General features: G+C 50.5%; 12 non-coding genes across 12 annotated transcripts; 3 read left to right on the top strand and 9 right to left on the bottom strand.

Annotated features, from left to right (window-relative positions):
* Positions 1–192, bottom strand: LOC137986077 (U2 spliceosomal RNA). Its single transcript, XR_011119530.1, has one exon. It is a non-coding gene; the product is annotated as a U2 spliceosomal RNA (small nuclear RNA).
* Positions 193–459: 267 nt separating this feature from the next.
* LOC137986115 (5S ribosomal RNA) lies at positions 460–578 on the top strand. The gene has a single exon (XR_011119567.1). It is a non-coding gene; the product is annotated as a 5S ribosomal RNA (ribosomal RNA).
* Positions 579–1,554: 976 nt separating this feature from the next.
* On the bottom strand, positions 1,555–1,718 carry LOC137986140 (U1 spliceosomal RNA). The gene has a single exon (XR_011119591.1). It is a non-coding gene; the product is annotated as a U1 spliceosomal RNA (small nuclear RNA).
* Positions 1,719–1,912: 194 nt separating this feature from the next.
* Positions 1,913–2,103, bottom strand: LOC137986101 (U2 spliceosomal RNA). Its single transcript, XR_011119554.1, has one exon. It is a non-coding gene; the product is annotated as a U2 spliceosomal RNA (small nuclear RNA).
* A 5,639-nt stretch (positions 2,104–7,742) lies between these two features.
* LOC137986076 (U2 spliceosomal RNA) lies at positions 7,743–7,934 on the bottom strand. Its single transcript, XR_011119529.1, has one exon. It is a non-coding gene; the product is annotated as a U2 spliceosomal RNA (small nuclear RNA).
* A 267-nt stretch (positions 7,935–8,201) lies between these two features.
* On the top strand, positions 8,202–8,320 carry LOC137986114 (5S ribosomal RNA). The gene has a single exon (XR_011119566.1). It is a non-coding gene; the product is annotated as a 5S ribosomal RNA (ribosomal RNA).
* A 976-nt stretch (positions 8,321–9,296) lies between these two features.
* On the bottom strand, positions 9,297–9,460 carry LOC137986139 (U1 spliceosomal RNA). Its single transcript, XR_011119590.1, has one exon. It is a non-coding gene; the product is annotated as a U1 spliceosomal RNA (small nuclear RNA).
* Positions 9,461–9,654: 194 nt separating this feature from the next.
* On the bottom strand, positions 9,655–9,845 carry LOC137986100 (U2 spliceosomal RNA). Its single transcript, XR_011119553.1, has one exon. It is a non-coding gene; the product is annotated as a U2 spliceosomal RNA (small nuclear RNA).
* Positions 9,846–15,484: 5,639 nt separating this feature from the next.
* On the bottom strand, positions 15,485–15,676 carry LOC137986075 (U2 spliceosomal RNA). The gene has a single exon (XR_011119528.1). It is a non-coding gene; the product is annotated as a U2 spliceosomal RNA (small nuclear RNA).
* Positions 15,677–15,943: 267 nt separating this feature from the next.
* LOC137986113 (5S ribosomal RNA) lies at positions 15,944–16,062 on the top strand. The gene has a single exon (XR_011119565.1). It is a non-coding gene; the product is annotated as a 5S ribosomal RNA (ribosomal RNA).
* A 976-nt stretch (positions 16,063–17,038) lies between these two features.
* On the bottom strand, positions 17,039–17,202 carry LOC137986138 (U1 spliceosomal RNA). Its single transcript, XR_011119589.1, has one exon. It is a non-coding gene; the product is annotated as a U1 spliceosomal RNA (small nuclear RNA).
* A 194-nt stretch (positions 17,203–17,396) lies between these two features.
* Positions 17,397–17,587, bottom strand: LOC137986099 (U2 spliceosomal RNA). The gene has a single exon (XR_011119552.1). It is a non-coding gene; the product is annotated as a U2 spliceosomal RNA (small nuclear RNA).
* Positions 17,588–18,025: the final 438 nt, after the last annotated feature.

Raw genomic sequence — 18,025 nt, 5'->3', positions numbered from 1 at the left:
GGGAAGTGGGCCACGCTCGGAGGTAGTGCTATACCGAGGCAACCCGTGGCCGGGACGAGGCAAGCCTCTTTTCCACGGCCCAGTTCCAAAAATCAGTTTAATATATGAGCTGCTCGATGAGCAGCGTATCAGATATTAAGCTGATAAGAACAGATACTACACTTGATCTTAGCCAAAAGGCCGAGAAGCGATGCCCGTAAATGCTCACAGCGGACAAGGTGCTCCCAGTCTCATGGCCACGAGATATGGTGGTCCGATTACAATCCGTGCCAAGGAAGGAATGCCCAAAGCCAACCTGAAAGCGAGGCGCACACAACGATCGCCCTTGTACAGTGGGCAGCAGGACCAGCATTGCATGGCACTTGCGTTGACGGCAAGAGGACAAATGCACATTGTGCTTGCTCTGACCTCGTTTTTATTTTCCCTTATAACAAAGTTAATTTTCACGGCGAATTACTTGTCTACGACCATACCACAGGGAAAACACCGGTTCTCGTCCGATCACCGAAGTTAAGCCCTGTCGGGCGGGGTTAGTACTTGGATGGGAGACCGCCTGGGAATACCCCGTGTTGTAGGCTTCCCTTTTTCCTTCTGTACACTTGATTATCTCAAAAAATCTCAGTTTCCTTTAATGAAAGAACATTCCAAACCAGGTTTTTTGAACACAACATGCCAACGATATGTCAAAGATGAGACATACAACAAAAACAAAATAGTTCACACGAGAAAGTGGAACTTGTATTCCCAAGGGAGCGCGTGCGCGCGAGATCTTATCAATCCAACGTTTATGACATGAAACGTATCTTTTCGTGTGAGCAAAGAACAGGATACGACAAGTAAAAAATGCATGCACTGTTATGCATTAGATGGAAGTTAACCTAGCCCGGATGATATGCATACAACGAAGGCTACAACACTACAACATTGATCCTGCGAAAACGTGACTTACGTGACGTAGCGCACTTCAAAGTCTTACTGTTCCCTGCTCAACACGGACAGTACGTATTCAAAGGGCCGATAAGACACTATCCTGACCATGAAAGATTTACTTTTTATGATAACAATCCAATTAACTGATAACATAGAGAAACCACAAAGTGTTGGCCACAGAAATGTAACGCCAACTGATCTGGCGGGTCCTCAGTTACTCAATGCAAAACGGGCTCTCCAGAACGCAACATAACACAACGCAAAAGAAATCTATCGCGATGGAGCAGTACAAACACACATCCACTTACGTTTTCGAAACGATGCACGAGGATAAGAGCTCGACCCGCTGGCATTTTCTTGTCTCACTCGTCTATCGATGGAAATCGATGCGGCTGAAATAAACACGTCCTCTCGCTCTCTCTACGGCCAAGAATGAAAGAAATAAAATCACAGTTTTGCAGTGCACCAAGTACGGAACATTCACCTACAATTTCAGCAGTGGAATTCACAAATACAACTCACCTTCCTTAGTCCTTACACCGCCACCGCATCTCCTTCCCTGCCCTGCCTGAAACGTTACCAACAAACCTTCCCATTAGCCAACTTTGCCACCGGGGTTTGGTGCGGGGACTAGCGCGAACGCAGGTCCCCACTACCAGAAATTATACGCTCGAGTTACCCACATTTGGGGTAATCGCAAGGGTCAACCCAATCGAAGTGCAATGAAAGAGCCTCACCTTGAGAGGACTGCCTCCCTGATCACAGTGCCTCCCGCGTCAGGTAAGTATGCCTTTTCAACCTCTCCGGAACCGCAAAACGCAACTTGTCTGCGCATACCATGTGGTAATGGGGGTCACGTGCTCCTCGTCCTGTCGTGTCGTGCTGTCCACTCGCTGCTATGCTACCTAGAAAAGAGAAGAGAATGTGAAGGTTGGTTGCTTGGTCATTTGTTCTGCTTTCACTTGATTATTTCTTCCCCAGAGGGAAGTGGGCCACGCTCGGAGGTAGTGCTATACCGAGGCAACCCGTGGCCGGGACGAGGCAAGCCTCTTTTCCACGGCCCAGTTCCAAAAATCAGTTTAATATATGAGCTGCTCGATGAGCAGCGGTGAATGGCAGACCAAAGGTCACCAGTCGACAGACTCATCCAACGCCTGAGGCATTGGTCACCAGTATTAGGCGACAGAGGCGAAATAAAACTAAGCAAATCAGGTGGTACAGAGGGTGAATTAAGCAGGTGGCCCGAAGCGAAAAACGAGCTTGTTGGAAACATAGAGGCGATGACTCCATCCGCCCCCCACTGGCGGGCAAAATAACGTCGACGTCTCCGGGTTGAAAAACGCTTGAAGAGCAAGGGGAGGTGGAACTTGACACGGGCCTTTGCTCCCTCAATGACGGCGAGGGCCCCAGGTTGACAGAACGAAAGCGGTAGTCATTGCGGGCCAGCCAGATGTGAAACTTACAGGCACACAACAGGTAACTGAAGACTTTGGGCACTGCGTGAAGCTCAGTGGAATTGAAACCAAAAAGTAAATGGCGACGCTCAAGCACAGGACACATAGGCGAGAAATGAAAAAGGAGGGACTGTAGCCAACCAACAACACTTTGAGCAAGGGGACACACAAAGAGCAAATGCGACAGTGACTCGACGACAGGACCACAAAAACAAGCGGAGGAGACAGATAAACCAAAAGAGAGAAGACGCTCAGCAGTGTAAATCACACCATGAGCTACCTTCCAGGAGAAATCAACAACAAAGCGGTCAAAATCAAAGAAGTGGAACTGGCGCCACGTATCATACCAGTAAAGGTCCCCAAAGGAGGGAAAGAACTTAACTACACAGTGCGGTGTGACAGAGGAACAGGATAAAAGAAACTGGTAACCGACTTTGGCAGAGAAAAAAAGCCACGGAGGCGACAACGTGAGGGTCAGAGGATGCGAAAACCAAAGTTCCCCGGGAGGGGGAAAAAGAGCCACCAAGCGACTCCCAGGCCAAAAGCAAAGAGGAGTAAAATGGCGGTAACAGGGACCTGTCGAAGGCAGCGGGACGGGAGAAAACATCAAGAGAGGAGGCAGCAAAACACGATTGAAACCAGTACGACACAAAGGAGGACCAGCTTGACGAGGACAAAGTAGACCGTTTGACCCACTGACCCAGAAGCGACCAAACCTTGAGCTTAATGTCCACCACCGAGAAACCTCCCAGCGATGTGGGCTGAACGACCACAGCACGTGCAACGAGCTCCCGCTTGGTTTTCCAGAAGAATGAGAAAACAAGGGAGTTAAGTTCTTTAAGTACCCAGGGGGGCATGTGGACCAGGGATGCCACATACCAAACCCTGGCGAGGGCCAGGCAATTGATGACCAAAGCCTTGCCATGAAAAGACAAGGAGCGCTGACGCCAGGAGGAGAGGACGCGTTCCACAGCCTCTATCCGAGGCCGCCAATTAGTTCATCAATGTCATGCGGGCCAATGAAGACTCCGAGGATTTTAAGCTTAGAAGATGTCCAGTCGAGAGGGACAGGGGGGTCAGTTCGGCCAGCCCAAGACCCCAGCCACAAGCCGCGAGACTTTGTCAGGTTGAGCTTGGATCCAGAACCAAGCTCATACCTTGTGTAGGTGTCAAAAACAGCCCTAATGGAGGCATCGGAGGACAAGATGAGCGATGTGTCATCCGCGTACTGGGAAATTGGAGAGAGCGGTGAGGGCAGTCCAGGCAGCAAAGGTCCAGTAATGGCGGGATTTGCTCGAATATTGGCGGCCAAGACCTCAGCGACCATAACATACAGCAAAGGTGCGAGGGGGCAGCCTTGACGCACCCCCCGTGTGAGACTGAAAAAGTTTGAGACATGACCGTTAACAATGACAGCACTCTGAACAGCATTATAGAAAAGGCGGATCCAGCGCAGAAAGGAGGTTTGGAAACCCATTCTGCAGAGGGTGGCATGCAGAAAGGACCAATCAACGCGATCAAACGCTTTTTCTTGGTCGAGCGAGAGGATGGCACAAGGAGACCCGGATTGCGTGGCGTAATGGACCATGTCTCGGAGATAAGCGACGTTCTCACCAATATAACGACCGGGGACACCACAGGTTTGATCCTCAGCCACCACGGCATGAATAACCTTCAGGAGACGCCCAGCGATGACGCGGGCAGCGAGCTTGTAGTCCACACTAAGGAGGGAAATTGGCCGCCAGTTACGAGGGTTCAGCCGGTCACCCGTCTTAAAGATGAGAGAAATGATGCCTCGACGCTGAGAGAGGCTGAGAGTGCCAGCCTCATAACATGAGTTCAGGACGAGCACGAGGTCCTGTCCGAGCACCGGCCAGAATTTGACATAAAACTCCATAGGGAGGCCATCCAAGCCCGGGGTCTTGCCTCGAGCCATCCCACATAAAGCAGTATAACACTCCTCCGACTGGAGAGGACCATCACACTGTTGAGCCTGGTCGGCGGACAAGGTGGAGGTGAGGGCGTCGAGCAGGGAAAGAGCCACGTCCCCGTCAGTAGGCTCGGCACTAAACAAGTTAGAATAAAAGGAAGCAAAAGCCTGGCATAGGTCCTTTGAACTCGAGACCACTGTGCCATCATCGCATCGAAGTGCTGAAATAAGTCGGTCGGCGGCACGCTTCTTTTCCAGACGGAAGAAAAAGGCCGAGGAGGTTTCACCTTCCTCAACCCATTGGCCCGAGCACGGACTTGGGCTCCCCGAGCTGCCTCGAGGTCTAGGGCAGCAAGGGCAGACAGGGTAGAATGGTACGGCTCAACACAGGAGGTGAAACCGGCATCAACACGGTTCTTAAGATGCCCAGCTAGTCGGCCAAGGAGGTCTCGACACTGCGATGTTTTCTTTCGAGCGCTCAGCGCAATATTTAATTGTGAGGCCTTTGATTTGGCTCTTGCCCTTATCCCACCACTTAGCTAGTGACGGGAAGGACAGCATGGACTGCCTCCAAACGGACCAAAAATTAGTGATATGCTGGATATAGTCCTCATCATTGAGGACAGAAATGTTGAGCTTCCAGAAACTGTCCCAGGAGCAGCAATGTCTGGGACACTACAAGAAAGCACCACACCACAGTGATCCGAAAACGGACAAGGAATAATATCGCAAGTCAAGACTGATGGTAACAGGAGTACGGGGCACCAATGAGATCAATACGGGAGGCCATAAGGCCGTCTGAGCGAGTCCAAGAGAAGGCAGAATCGGAAGGATGCAGGTGCCTCCAAATGTCCAGACAACAGCAGGAGTCAAAAAGACGTTTTAAGGTAGCAGTACTTTCGCGGGAAGTGTCAGAGACATTGGAGCCCCGACGATCGAGGGCGCGGTCGAACACAGTGTTAAAGTCCCCGGCAAGGAAGGTCGGATAGGTGGGATCAACCCAAGACGAGACGTCGTCCAGGAAGTCGTCACGGGCTGGGTTGCGATTGGGGGCGTAGAGACAGCAGATACGAAACGGGTGCCCAGAATGGGTAAAGTGGCAAAAAACAACACGCCCAGCGGTGTCACACCAAGAGCTCGTAAGGGTGACCGTGGGGCGGAATAAAATGATGCAACCACAAGAGTGTGCAGAGCCAACAGAAGCAACTGCATTAAAACCAGATGAACGAAACCAGACTGACATTCACTGTCTGAAGAGCAGTGGGCCCTCTTGTAGGCAGACAATGTCAGGGACCTGAGGAAAGGAACGTAACCAGTGCAGAACACCAGCGCGCTTGGACGAGTCCCTGAGACCATTGGTGTTTAAGGAGAGGATAGAGAGAGCCATAACTGAGAAGAAAGAGAGAGACAGCACAACTAGGAGCGACGGCTCCGAACCGGGGCAGGGGGAGCCAAGGAGGGAAGGCCAGAATGAACAGCCCTCCCAGACTCCCTGCCCTTTCCAGACTTCGAGCGGCCGGGGACCGCAGAACCAGGAAGAGGTTTCTTCGCTTTCTTCTTAGACTTGACCTGATCATCAGAGGAAGCCTCAACATCCGAAAGTCCACGCTTAGTGACTGGTGAATCAGTCAGCTCGACCTCGTTAACCATTACGGGAGACAGAGATAGAACCTGTGGGGTATTTACAGGGGTTACATTGATGCCCGTTAAAGGGTCATCGTCACTAAATATACTTTGACTGTATTCAGTCTCATTAACTAGTTCATTATCATTCGTATCCATTTCTTTTCCATTATTACTATTATCCATTTCCATTTCTTTTCCATTAACTACAGCATTATTTGTCATTTCTTTTCCAGTAACTACATTATTACTATTATCCATTTCCATTTCTTTTCCATTAACTATAGTAGTATTGTCCATTACACCAACTACGTTACTACTAGTGTTAACATTGTATTACTCTGTGGCGCAGCCAAACCATCAGACGCAGCGGCGGGGGAGGCAGCCACCTGCACGCGCGTCGAGGACCCACCATTACCGTTTTAGGGAGGGCCGCACCCTCCTTAACATTTACTGGTGGCAGGAGAGGCCATGGGTGGAGTACCAGGGGGGATAACTCATTGTCCCTGAGGTCGGTGTGGGAACCCCAACTTGAAATACCAGGTTGCGTGGGGGCAGGAGGACGAAGGGTTACCCCCTCGTCCCCAGAGTCCTCATGGTCAGAGCTTGCAGGAGAAGTGGGAAGGTCCTCAGGACCAGAACTGACATCCAGGAGGGGAGGCAGCGACTCCGGGGGAGTGGCACCAACAACAAGTGAAGCGGACGGATGGGCGGGGGTCGCAGGCGAAGATGGTGGGTTCCCCCAGGCATTGGGGGGGTTGGGCAATCCCTGGCCATGTGACCAGGCTCCCGACACCTGCGGCACTTCCCGCGCAAGTCACAGTTTTTGGTGAGGTGTTCCCCACGACAGATATCACATTCGGCCGGCTGACCCACATACCACACCTTACATTTATATCCAGCAATGTCCAGATTACGAGGGATCCGGCCAGAACGAACCATTTTGATGATACGGGCTCCAGTGCAGATTGCAGGGTCACCCGGGTAATGCTGGTGCCTTATCGTCTCCACCTTCCCGTACGAGGAAAAGTAGGGCCGGAGGCGATCATCACTCTCCTCAAAGGGATAGTGATACAACATAACATTTTGAGCTCGAGGCCCAGCATACATGACTTTGCACTTAGCACCAGCTAAAGTGACAAAATCATAACCTTCAACAATATTTTTACATTTTGGGTCAGCGAAAGTAATCTGAACCAGTTTTACGGGAACAAACTGAATACTGTCAATCACAAAGGGGGTGAACTTTCCCTTGATGGCTGTAACAAGTTCCGCCCTGGGAACAGAGGTTGGAACATCGGAAAGGTCGAGGACTACTGTCCTCTTAAAGGCCGCAAGAGGCATGATGAAAAGGGAAAAAGAGAAAAAACAGTCCCCCCGGAAAGCAAAGCTCCCAGGAAGGGAACAGAAAGACTGGCTACCCTGGGTTATGGCAGGACGCCAAGCATAAGTCCCCAGGAGGGTCACCAGTAAAACTCAGGAATCAAAAATCTTACCACAAATCCCAAAAACGCTTGTCCCCACACTCCAATTCCAATACGGAACTTACGCGTACCACAAGGAAAGGCACGAACCTGGCAGATAATAAAAACCCGCGTCAGGTAAGTATGCCTTTTCAACCTCTCCGGAACCGCAAAAACGCAACTTGTCTGCGCATACCATGTGGTAATGGGGGTCACGTGCTCCTCGTCCTGTCGTGTCGTGCTGTCCACTCGCTGCTATGCTACCTAGAAAAGAGAAGAGAAATGTGAAGGTTGGTTGCTTGGTCATTTGTTCTGCTTTCACTTGATTATTTCTTCCCCAGAGGGAAGTGGGCCACGCTCGGAGGTAGTGCTATACCGAGGCAACCCGTGGCCGGGACGAGGCAAGCCTCTTTTCCACGGCCCAGTTCCAAAAATCAGTTTAATATATGAGCTGCTCGATGAGCAGCGTATCAGATATTAAGCTGATAAGAACAGATACTACACTTGATCTTAGCCAAAAGGCCGAGAAGCGATGCCCGTAAATGCTCACAGCGGACAAGGTGCTCCCAGTCTCATGGCCACGAGATATGGTGGTCCGATTACAATCCGTGCCAAGGAAGGAATGCCCAAAGCCAACCTGAAAGCGAGGCGCACACAACGATCGCCCTTGTACAGTGGGCAGCAGGACCAGCATTGCATGGCACTTGCGTTGACGGCAAGAGGACAAATGCACATTGTGCTTGCTCTGACCTCGTTTTTATTTTCCCTTATAACAAAGTTAATTTTCACGGCGAATTACTTGTCTACGACCATACCACAGGGAAAACACCGGTTCTCGTCCGATCACCGAAGTTAAGCCCTGTCGGGCGGGGTTAGTACTTGGATGGGAGACCGCCTGGGAATACCCCGTGTTGTAGGCTTCCCTTTTTCCTTCTGTACACTTGATTATCTCAAAAAATCTCAGTTTCCTTTAATGAAAGAACATTCCAAACCAGGTTTTTTGAACACAACATGCCAACGATATGTCAAAGATGAGACATACAACAAAAACAAAATAGTTCACACGAGAAAGTGGAACTTGTATTCCCAAGGGAGCGCGTGCGCGCGAGATCTTATCAATCCAACGTTTATGACATGAAACGTATCTTTTCGTGTGAGCAAAGAACAGGATACGACAAGTAAAAAATGCATGCACTGTTATGCATTAGATGGAAGTTAACCTAGCCCGGATGATATGCATACAACGAAGGCTACAACACTACAACATTGATCCTGCGAAAACGTGACTTACGTGACGTAGCGCACTTCAAAGTCTTACTGTTCCCTGCTCAACACGGACAGTACGTATTCAAAGGGCCGATAAGACACTATCCTGACCATGAAAGATTTACTTTTTATGATAACAATCCAATTAACTGATAACATAGAGAAACCACAAAGTGTTGGCCACAGAAATGTAACGCCAACTGATCTGGCGGGTCCTCAGTTACTCAATGCAAAACGGGCTCTCCAGAACGCAACATAACACAACGCAAAAGAAATCTATCGCGATGGAGCAGTACAAACACACATCCACTTACGTTTTCGAAACGATGCACGAGGATAAGAGCTCGACCCGCTGGCATTTTCTTGTCTCACTCGTCTATCGATGGAAATCGATGCGGCTGAAATAAACACGTCCTCTCGCTCTCTCTACGGCCAAGAATGAAAGAAATAAAATCACAGTTTTGCAGTGCACCAAGTACGGAACATTCACCTACAATTTCAGCAGTGGAATTCACAAATACAACTCACCTTCCTTAGTCCTTACACCGCCACCGCATCTCCTTCCCTGCCCTGCCTGAAACGTTACCAACAAACCTTCCCATTAGCCAACTTTGCCACCGGGGTTTGGTGCGGGGACTAGCGCGAACGCAGGTCCCCACTACCAGAAATTATACGCTCGAGTTACCCACATTTGGGGTAATCGCAAGGGTCAACCCAATCGAAGTGCAATGAAAGAGCCTCACCTTGAGAGGACTGCCTCCCTGATCACAGTGCCTCCCGCGTCAGGTAAGTATGCCTTTTCAACCTCTCCGGAACCGCAAAACGCAACTTGTCTGCGCATACCATGTGGTAATGGGGGTCACGTGCTCCTCGTCCTGTCGTGTCGTGCTGTCCACTCGCTGCTATGCTACCTAGAAAAGAGAAGAGAATGTGAAGGTTGGTTGCTTGGTCATTTGTTCTGCTTTCACTTGATTATTTCTTCCCCAGAGGGAAGTGGGCCACGCTCGGAGGTAGTGCTATACCGAGGCAACCCGTGGCCGGGACGAGGCAAGCCTCTTTTCCACGGCCCAGTTCCAAAAATCAGTTTAATATATGAGCTGCTCGATGAGCAGCGGTGAATGGCAGACCAAAGGTCACCAGTCGACAGACTCATCCAACGCCTGAGGCATTGGTCACCAGTATTAGGCGACAGAGGCGAAATAAAACTAAGCAAATCAGGTGGTACAGAGGGTGAATTAAGCAGGTGGCCCGAAGCGAAAAACGAGCTTGTTGGAAACATAGAGGCGATGACTCCATCCGCCCCCCACTGGCGGGCAAAATAACGTCGACGTCTCCGGGTTGAAAAACGCTTGAAGAGCAAGGGGAGGTGGAACTTGACACGGGCCTTTGCTCCCTCAATGACGGCGAGGGCCCCAGGTTGACAGAACGAAAGCGGTAGTCATTGCGGGCCAGCCAGATGTGAAACTTACAGGCACACAACAGGTAACTGAAGACTTTGGGCACTGCGTGAAGCTCAGTGGAATTGAAACCAAAAAGTAAATGGCGACGCTCAAGCACAGGACACATAGGCGAGAAATGAAAAAGGAGGGACTGTAGCCAACCAACAACACTTTGAGCAAGGGGACACACAAAGAGCAAATGCGACAGTGACTCGACGACAGGACCACAAAAACAAGCGGAGGAGACAGATAAACCAAAAGAGAGAAGACGCTCAGCAGTGTAAATCACACCATGAGCTACCTTCCAGGAGAAATCAACAACAAAGCGGTCAAAATCAAAGAAGTGGAACTGGCGCCACGTATCATACCAGTAAAGGTCCCCAAAGGAGGGAAAGAACTTAACTACACAGTGCGGTGTGACAGAGGAACAGGATAAAAGAAACTGGTAACCGACTTTGGCAGAGAAAAAAAGCCACGGAGGCGACAACGTGAGGGTCAGAGGATGCGAAAACCAAAGTTCCCCGGGAGGGGGAAAAAGAGCCACCAAGCGACTCCCAGGCCAAAAGCAAAGAGGAGTAAAATGGCGGTAACAGGGACCTGTCGAAGGCAGCGGGACGGGAGAAAACATCAAGAGAGGAGGCAGCAAAACACGATTGAAACCAGTACGACACAAAGGAGGACCAGCTTGACGAGGACAAAGTAGACCGTTTGACCCACTGACCCAGAAGCGACCAAACCTTGAGCTTAATGTCCACCACCGAGAAACCTCCCAGCGATGTGGGCTGAACGACCACAGCACGTGCAACGAGCTCCCGCTTGGTTTTCCAGAAGAATGAGAAAACAAGGGAGTTAAGTTCTTTAAGTACCCAGGGGGGCATGTGGACCAGGGATGCCACATACCAAACCCTGGCGAGGGCCAGGCAATTGATGACCAAAGCCTTGCCATGAAAAGACAAGGAGCGCTGACGCCAGGAGGAGAGGACGCGTTCCACAGCCTCTATCCGAGGCCGCCAATTAGTTCATCAATGTCATGCGGGCCAATGAAGACTCCGAGGATTTTAAGCTTAGAAGATGTCCAGTCGAGAGGGACAGGGGGGTCAGTTCGGCCAGCCCAAGACCCCAGCCACAAGCCGCGAGACTTTGTCAGGTTGAGCTTGGATCCAGAACCAAGCTCATACCTTGTGTAGGTGTCAAAAACAGCCCTAATGGAGGCATCGGAGGACAAGATGAGCGATGTGTCATCCGCGTACTGGGAAATTGGAGAGAGCGGTGAGGGCAGTCCAGGCAGCAAAGGTCCAGTAATGGCGGGATTTGCTCGAATATTGGCGGCCAAGACCTCAGCGACCATAACATACAGCAAAGGTGCGAGGGGGCAGCCTTGACGCACCCCCCGTGTGAGACTGAAAAAGTTTGAGACATGACCGTTAACAATGACAGCACTCTGAACAGCATTATAGAAAAGGCGGATCCAGCGCAGAAAGGAGGTTTGGAAACCCATTCTGCAGAGGGTGGCATGCAGAAAGGACCAATCAACGCGATCAAACGCTTTTTCTTGGTCGAGCGAGAGGATGGCACAAGGAGACCCGGATTGCGTGGCGTAATGGACCATGTCTCGGAGATAAGCGACGTTCTCACCAATATAACGACCGGGGACACCACAGGTTTGATCCTCAGCCACCACGGCATGAATAACCTTCAGGAGACGCCCAGCGATGACGCGGGCAGCGAGCTTGTAGTCCACACTAAGGAGGGAAATTGGCCGCCAGTTACGAGGGTTCAGCCGGTCACCCGTCTTAAAGATGAGAGAAATGATGCCTCGACGCTGAGAGAGGCTGAGAGTGCCAGCCTCATAACATGAGTTCAGGACGAGCACGAGGTCCTGTCCGAGCACCGGCCAGAATTTGACATAAAACTCCATAGGGAGGCCATCCAAGCCCGGGGTCTTGCCTCGAGCCATCCCACATAAAGCAGTATAACACTCCTCCGACTGGAGAGGACCATCACACTGTTGAGCCTGGTCGGCGGACAAGGTGGAGGTGAGGGCGTCGAGCAGGGAAAGAGCCACGTCCCCGTCAGTAGGCTCGGCACTAAACAAGTTAGAATAAAAGGAAGCAAAAGCCTGGCATAGGTCCTTTGAACTCGAGACCACTGTGCCATCATCGCATCGAAGTGCTGAAATAAGTCGGTCGGCGGCACGCTTCTTTTCCAGACGGAAGAAAAAGGCCGAGGAGGTTTCACCTTCCTCAACCCATTGGCCCGAGCACGGACTTGGGCTCCCCGAGCTGCCTCGAGGTCTAGGGCAGCAAGGGCAGACAGGGTAGAATGGTACGGCTCAACACAGGAGGTGAAACCGGCATCAACACGGTTCTTAAGATGCCCAGCTAGTCGGCCAAGGAGGTCTCGACACTGCGATGTTTTCTTTCGAGCGCTCAGCGCAATATTTAATTGTGAGGCCTTTGATTTGGCTCTTGCCCTTATCCCACCACTTAGCTAGTGACGGGAAGGACAGCATGGACTGCCTCCAAACGGACCAAAAATTAGTGATATGCTGGATATAGTCCTCATCATTGAGGACAGAAATGTTGAGCTTCCAGAAACTGTCCCAGGAGCAGCAATGTCTGGGACACTACAAGAAAGCACCACACCACAGTGATCCGAAAACGGACAAGGAATAATATCGCAAGTCAAGACTGATGGTAACAGGAGTACGGGGCACCAATGAGATCAATACGGGAGGCCATAAGGCCGTCTGAGCGAGTCCAAGAGAAGGCAGAATCGGAAGGATGCAGGTGCCTCCAAATGTCCAGACAACAGCAGGAGTCAAAAAGACGTTTTAAGGTAGCAGTACTTTCGCGGGAAGTGTCAGAGACATTGGAGCCCCGACGATCGAGGGCGCGGTCGAACACAGTGTTAAAGTCCCCGGCAAGGAAGGTCGGATAGGTGGGATCAACCCAAGACGAGACGTCGTCCAGGAAGTCGTCACGGGCTGGGTTGCGATTGGGGGCGTAGAGACAGCAGATACGAAACGGGTGCCCAGAATGGGTAAAGTGGCAAAAAACAACACGCCCAGCGGTGTCACACCAAGAGCTCGTAAGGGTGACCGTGGGGCGGAATAAAATGATGCAACCACAAGAGTGTGCAGAGCCAACAGAAGCAACTGCATTAAAACCAGATGAACGAAACCAGACTGACATTCACTGTCTGAAGAGCAGTGGGCCCTCTTGTAGGCAGACAATGTCAGGGACCTGAGGAAAGGAACGTAACCAGTGCAGAACACCAGCGCGCTTGGACGAGTCCCTGAGACCATTGGTGTTTAAGGAGAGGATAGAGAGAGCCATAACTGAGAAGAAAGAGAGAGACAGCACAACTAGGAGCGACGGCTCCGAACCGGGGCAGGGGGAGCCAAGGAGGGAAGGCCAGAATGAACAGCCCTCCCAGACTCCCTGCCCTTTCCAGACTTCGAGCGGCCGGGGACCGCAGAACCAGGAAGAGGTTTCTTCGCTTTCTTCTTAGACTTGACCTGATCATCAGAGGAAGCCTCAACATCCGAAAGTCCACGCTTAGTGACTGGTGAATCAGTCAGCTCGACCTCGTTAACCATTACGGGAGACAGAGATAGAACCTGTGGGGTATTTACAGGGGTTACATTGATGCCCGTTAAAGGGTCATCGTCACTAAATATACTTTGACTGTATTCAGTCTCATTAACTAGTTCATTATCATTCGTATCCATTTCTTTTCCATTATTACTATTATCCATTTCCATTTCTTTTCCATTAACTACAGCATTATTTGTCATTTCTTTTCCAGTAACTACATTATTACTATTATCCATTTCCATTTCTTTTCCATTAACTATAGTAGTATTGTCCATTACACCAACTACGTTACTACTAGTGTTAACATTGTATTACTCTGTGGCGCAGCCAAACCATCAGACGCAGCGGCGGGGGAGGCAGCCACCTGCACGCGCGTCGAGGACCCACCATTACCGTTTTAGGGAGGGCCGCACCCTCCTTAACATTTACTGGTGGCAGGAGAGGCCATGGGTGGAGTACCAGGGGGGATAACTCATTGTCCCTGAGGTCGGTGTGGGAACCCCAACTTGAAATACCAGGTTGCGTGGGGGCAGGAGGACGAAGGGTTACCCCCTCGTCCCCAGAGTCCTCATGGTCAGAGCTTGCAGGAGAAGTGGGAAGGTCCTCAGGACCAGAACTGACATCCAGGAGGGGAGGCAGCGACTCCGGGGGAGTGGCACCAACAACAAGTGAAGCGGACGGATGGGCGGGGGTCGCAGGCGAAGATGGTGGGTTCCCCCAGGCATTGGGGGGGTTGGGCAATCCCTGGCCATGTGACCAGGCTCCCGACACCTGCGGCACTTCCCGCGCAAGTCACAGTTTTTGGTGAGGTGTTCCCCACGACAGATATCACATTCGGCCGGCTGACCCACATACCACACCTTACATTTATATCCAGCAATGTCCAGATTACGAGGGATCCGGCCAGAACGAACCATTTTGATGATACGGGCTCCAGTGCAGATTGCAGGGTCACCCGGGTAATGCTGGTGCCTTATCGTCTCCACCTTCCCGTACGAGGAAAAGTAGGGCCGGAGGCGATCATCACTCTCCTCAAAGGGATAGTGATACAACATAACATTTTGAGCTCGAGGCCCAGCATACATGACTTTGCACTTAGCACCAGCTAAAGTGACAAAATCATAACCTTCAACAATATTTTTACATTTTGGGTCAGCGAAAGTAATCTGAACCAGTTTTACGGGAACAAACTGAATACTGTCAATCACAAAGGGGGTGAACTTTCCCTTGATGGCTGTAACAAGTTCCGCCCTGGGAACAGAGGTTGGAACATCGGAAAGGTCGAGGACTACTGTCCTCTTAAAGGCCGCAAGAGGCATGATGAAAAGGGAAAAAGAGAAAAAACAGTCCCCCCGGAAAGCAAAGCTCCCAGGAAGGGAACAGAAAGACTGGCTACCCTGGGTTATGGCAGGACGCCAAGCATAAGTCCCCAGGAGGGTCACCAGTAAAACTCAGGAATCAAAAATCTTACCACAAATCCCAAAAACGCTTGTCCCCACACTCCAATTCCAATACGGAACTTACGCGTACCACAAGGAAAGGCACGAACCTGGCAGATAATAAAAACCCGCGTCAGGTAAGTATGCCTTTTCAACCTCTCCGGAACCGCAAAAACGCAACTTGTCTGCGCATACCATGTGGTAATGGGGGTCACGTGCTCCTCGTCCTGTCGTGTCGTGCTGTCCACTCGCTGCTATGCTACCTAGAAAAGAGAAGAGAAATGTGAAGGTTGGTTGCTTGGTCATTTGTTCTGCTTTCACTTGATTATTTCTTCCCCAGAGGGAAGTGGGCCACGCTCGGAGGTAGTGCTATACCGAGGCAACCCGTGGCCGGGACGAGGCAAGCCTCTTTTCCACGGCCCAGTTCCAAAAATCAGTTTAATATATGAGCTGCTCGATGAGCAGCGTATCAGATATTAAGCTGATAAGAACAGATACTACACTTGATCTTAGCCAAAAGGCCGAGAAGCGATGCCCGTAAATGCTCACAGCGGACAAGGTGCTCCCAGTCTCATGGCCACGAGATATGGTGGTCCGATTACAATCCGTGCCAAGGAAGGAATGCCCAAAGCCAACCTGAAAGCGAGGCGCACACAACGATCGCCCTTGTACAGTGGGCAGCAGGACCAGCATTGCATGGCACTTGCGTTGACGGCAAGAGGACAAATGCACATTGTGCTTGCTCTGACCTCGTTTTTATTTTCCCTTATAACAAAGTTAATTTTCACGGCGAATTACTTGTCTACGACCATACCACAGGGAAAACACCGGTTCTCGTCCGATCACCGAAGTTAAGCCCTGTCGGGCGGGGTTAGTACTTGGATGGGAGACCGCCTGGGAATACCCCGTGTTGTAGGCTTCCCTTTTTCCTTCTGTACACTTGATTATCTCAAAAAATCTCAGTTTCCTTTAATGAAAGAACATTCCAAACCAGGTTTTTTGAACACAACATGCCAACGATATGTCAAAGATGAGACATACAACAAAAACAAAATAGTTCACACGAGAAAGTGGAACTTGTATTCCCAAGGGAGCGCGTGCGCGCGAGATCTTATCAATCCAACGTTTATGACATGAAACGTATCTTTTCGTGTGAGCAAAGAACAGGATACGACAAGTAAAAAATGCATGCACTGTTATGCATTAGATGGAAGTTAACCTAGCCCGGATGATATGCATACAACGAAGGCTACAACACTACAACATTGATCCTGCGAAAACGTGACTTACGTGACGTAGCGCACTTCAAAGTCTTACTGTTCCCTGCTCAACACGGACAGTACGTATTCAAAGGGCCGATAAGACACTATCCTGACCATGAAAGATTTACTTTTTATGATAACAATCCAATTAACTGATAACATAGAGAAACCACAAAGTGTTGGCCACAGAAATGTAACGCCAACTGATCTGGCGGGTCCTCAGTTACTCAATGCAAAACGGGCTCTCCAGAACGCAACATAACACAACGCAAAAGAAATCTATCGCGATGGAGCAGTACAAACACACATCCACTTACGTTTTCGAAACGATGCACGAGGATAAGAGCTCGACCCGCTGGCATTTTCTTGTCTCACTCGTCTATCGATGGAAATCGATGCGGCTGAAATAAACACGTCCTCTCGCTCTCTCTACGGCCAAGAATGAAAGAAATAAAATCACAGTTTTGCAGTGCACCAAGTACGGAACATTCACCTACAATTTCAGCAGTGGAATTCACAAATACAACTCACCTTCCTTAGTCCTTACACCGCCACCGCATCTCCTTCCCTGCCCTGCCTGAAACGTTACCAACAAACCTTCCCATTAGCCAACTTTGCCACCGGGGTTTGGTGCGGGGACTAGCGCGAACGCAGGTCCCCACTACCAGAAATTATACGCTCGAGTTACCCACATTTGGGGTAATCGCAAGGGTCAACCCAATCGAAGTGCAATGAAAGAGCCTCACCTTGAGAGGACTGCCTCCCTGATCACAGTGCCTCCCGCGTCAGGTAAGTATGCCTTTTCAACCTCTCCGGAACCGCAAAACGCAACTTGTCTGCGCATACCATGTGGTAATGGGGGTCACGTGCTCCTCGTCCTGTCGTGTCGTGCTGTCCACTCGCTGCTATGCTACCTAGAAAAGAGAAGAGAATGTGAAGGTTGGTTGCTTGGTCATTTGTTCTGCTTTCACTTGATTATTTCTTCCCCAGAGGGAAGTGGGCCACGCTCGGAGGTAGTGCTATACCGAGGCAACCCGTGGCCGGGACGAGGCAAGCCTCTTTTCCACGGCCCAGTTCCAAAAATCAGTTTAATATATGAGCTGCTCGATGAGCAGCGGTGAATGGCAGACCAAAGGTCACCAGTCGACAGACTCATCCAACGCCTGAGGCATTGGTCACCAGTATTAGGCGACAGAGGCGAAATAAAACTAAGCAAATCAGGTGGTACAGAGGGTGAATTAAGCAGGTGGCCCGAAGCGAAAAACGAGCTTGTTGGAAACATAGAGGCGATGACTCCATCCGCCCCCCACTGGCGGGCAAAATAACGTCGACGTCTCCGGGTTGAAAAACGCTTGAAGAGCAAGGGGAGGTGGAACTTGACACGGGCCTTTGCTCCCTCAATGACGGCGAGGGCCCCAGGTTGACAGAACGAAAGCGGTAGTCATTGCGGGCCAGCCAGATGTGAAACTTACAGGCACACAACAGGTAACTGAAGACTTTGGGCACTGCGTGAAGCTCAGTGGAATTGAAACCAAAAAGTAAATGGCGACGCTCAAGCACAGGACACATAGGCGAGAAATGAAAAAGGAGGGACTGTAGCCAACCAACAACACTTTGAGC

The sequence above is a fragment of the Montipora foliosa genome, unplaced genomic scaffold (genome assembly GCF_036669935.1).
Source record: "Montipora foliosa isolate CH-2021 unplaced genomic scaffold, ASM3666993v2 scaffold_135, whole genome shotgun sequence".
NCBI classification, from domain to species: domain Eukaryota; kingdom Metazoa; phylum Cnidaria; class Anthozoa; order Scleractinia; family Acroporidae; genus Montipora; species Montipora foliosa.
Note: the sequence above shows the minus strand (reverse complement) of the source record. Positions and strands in the feature narration are given on the sequence as shown.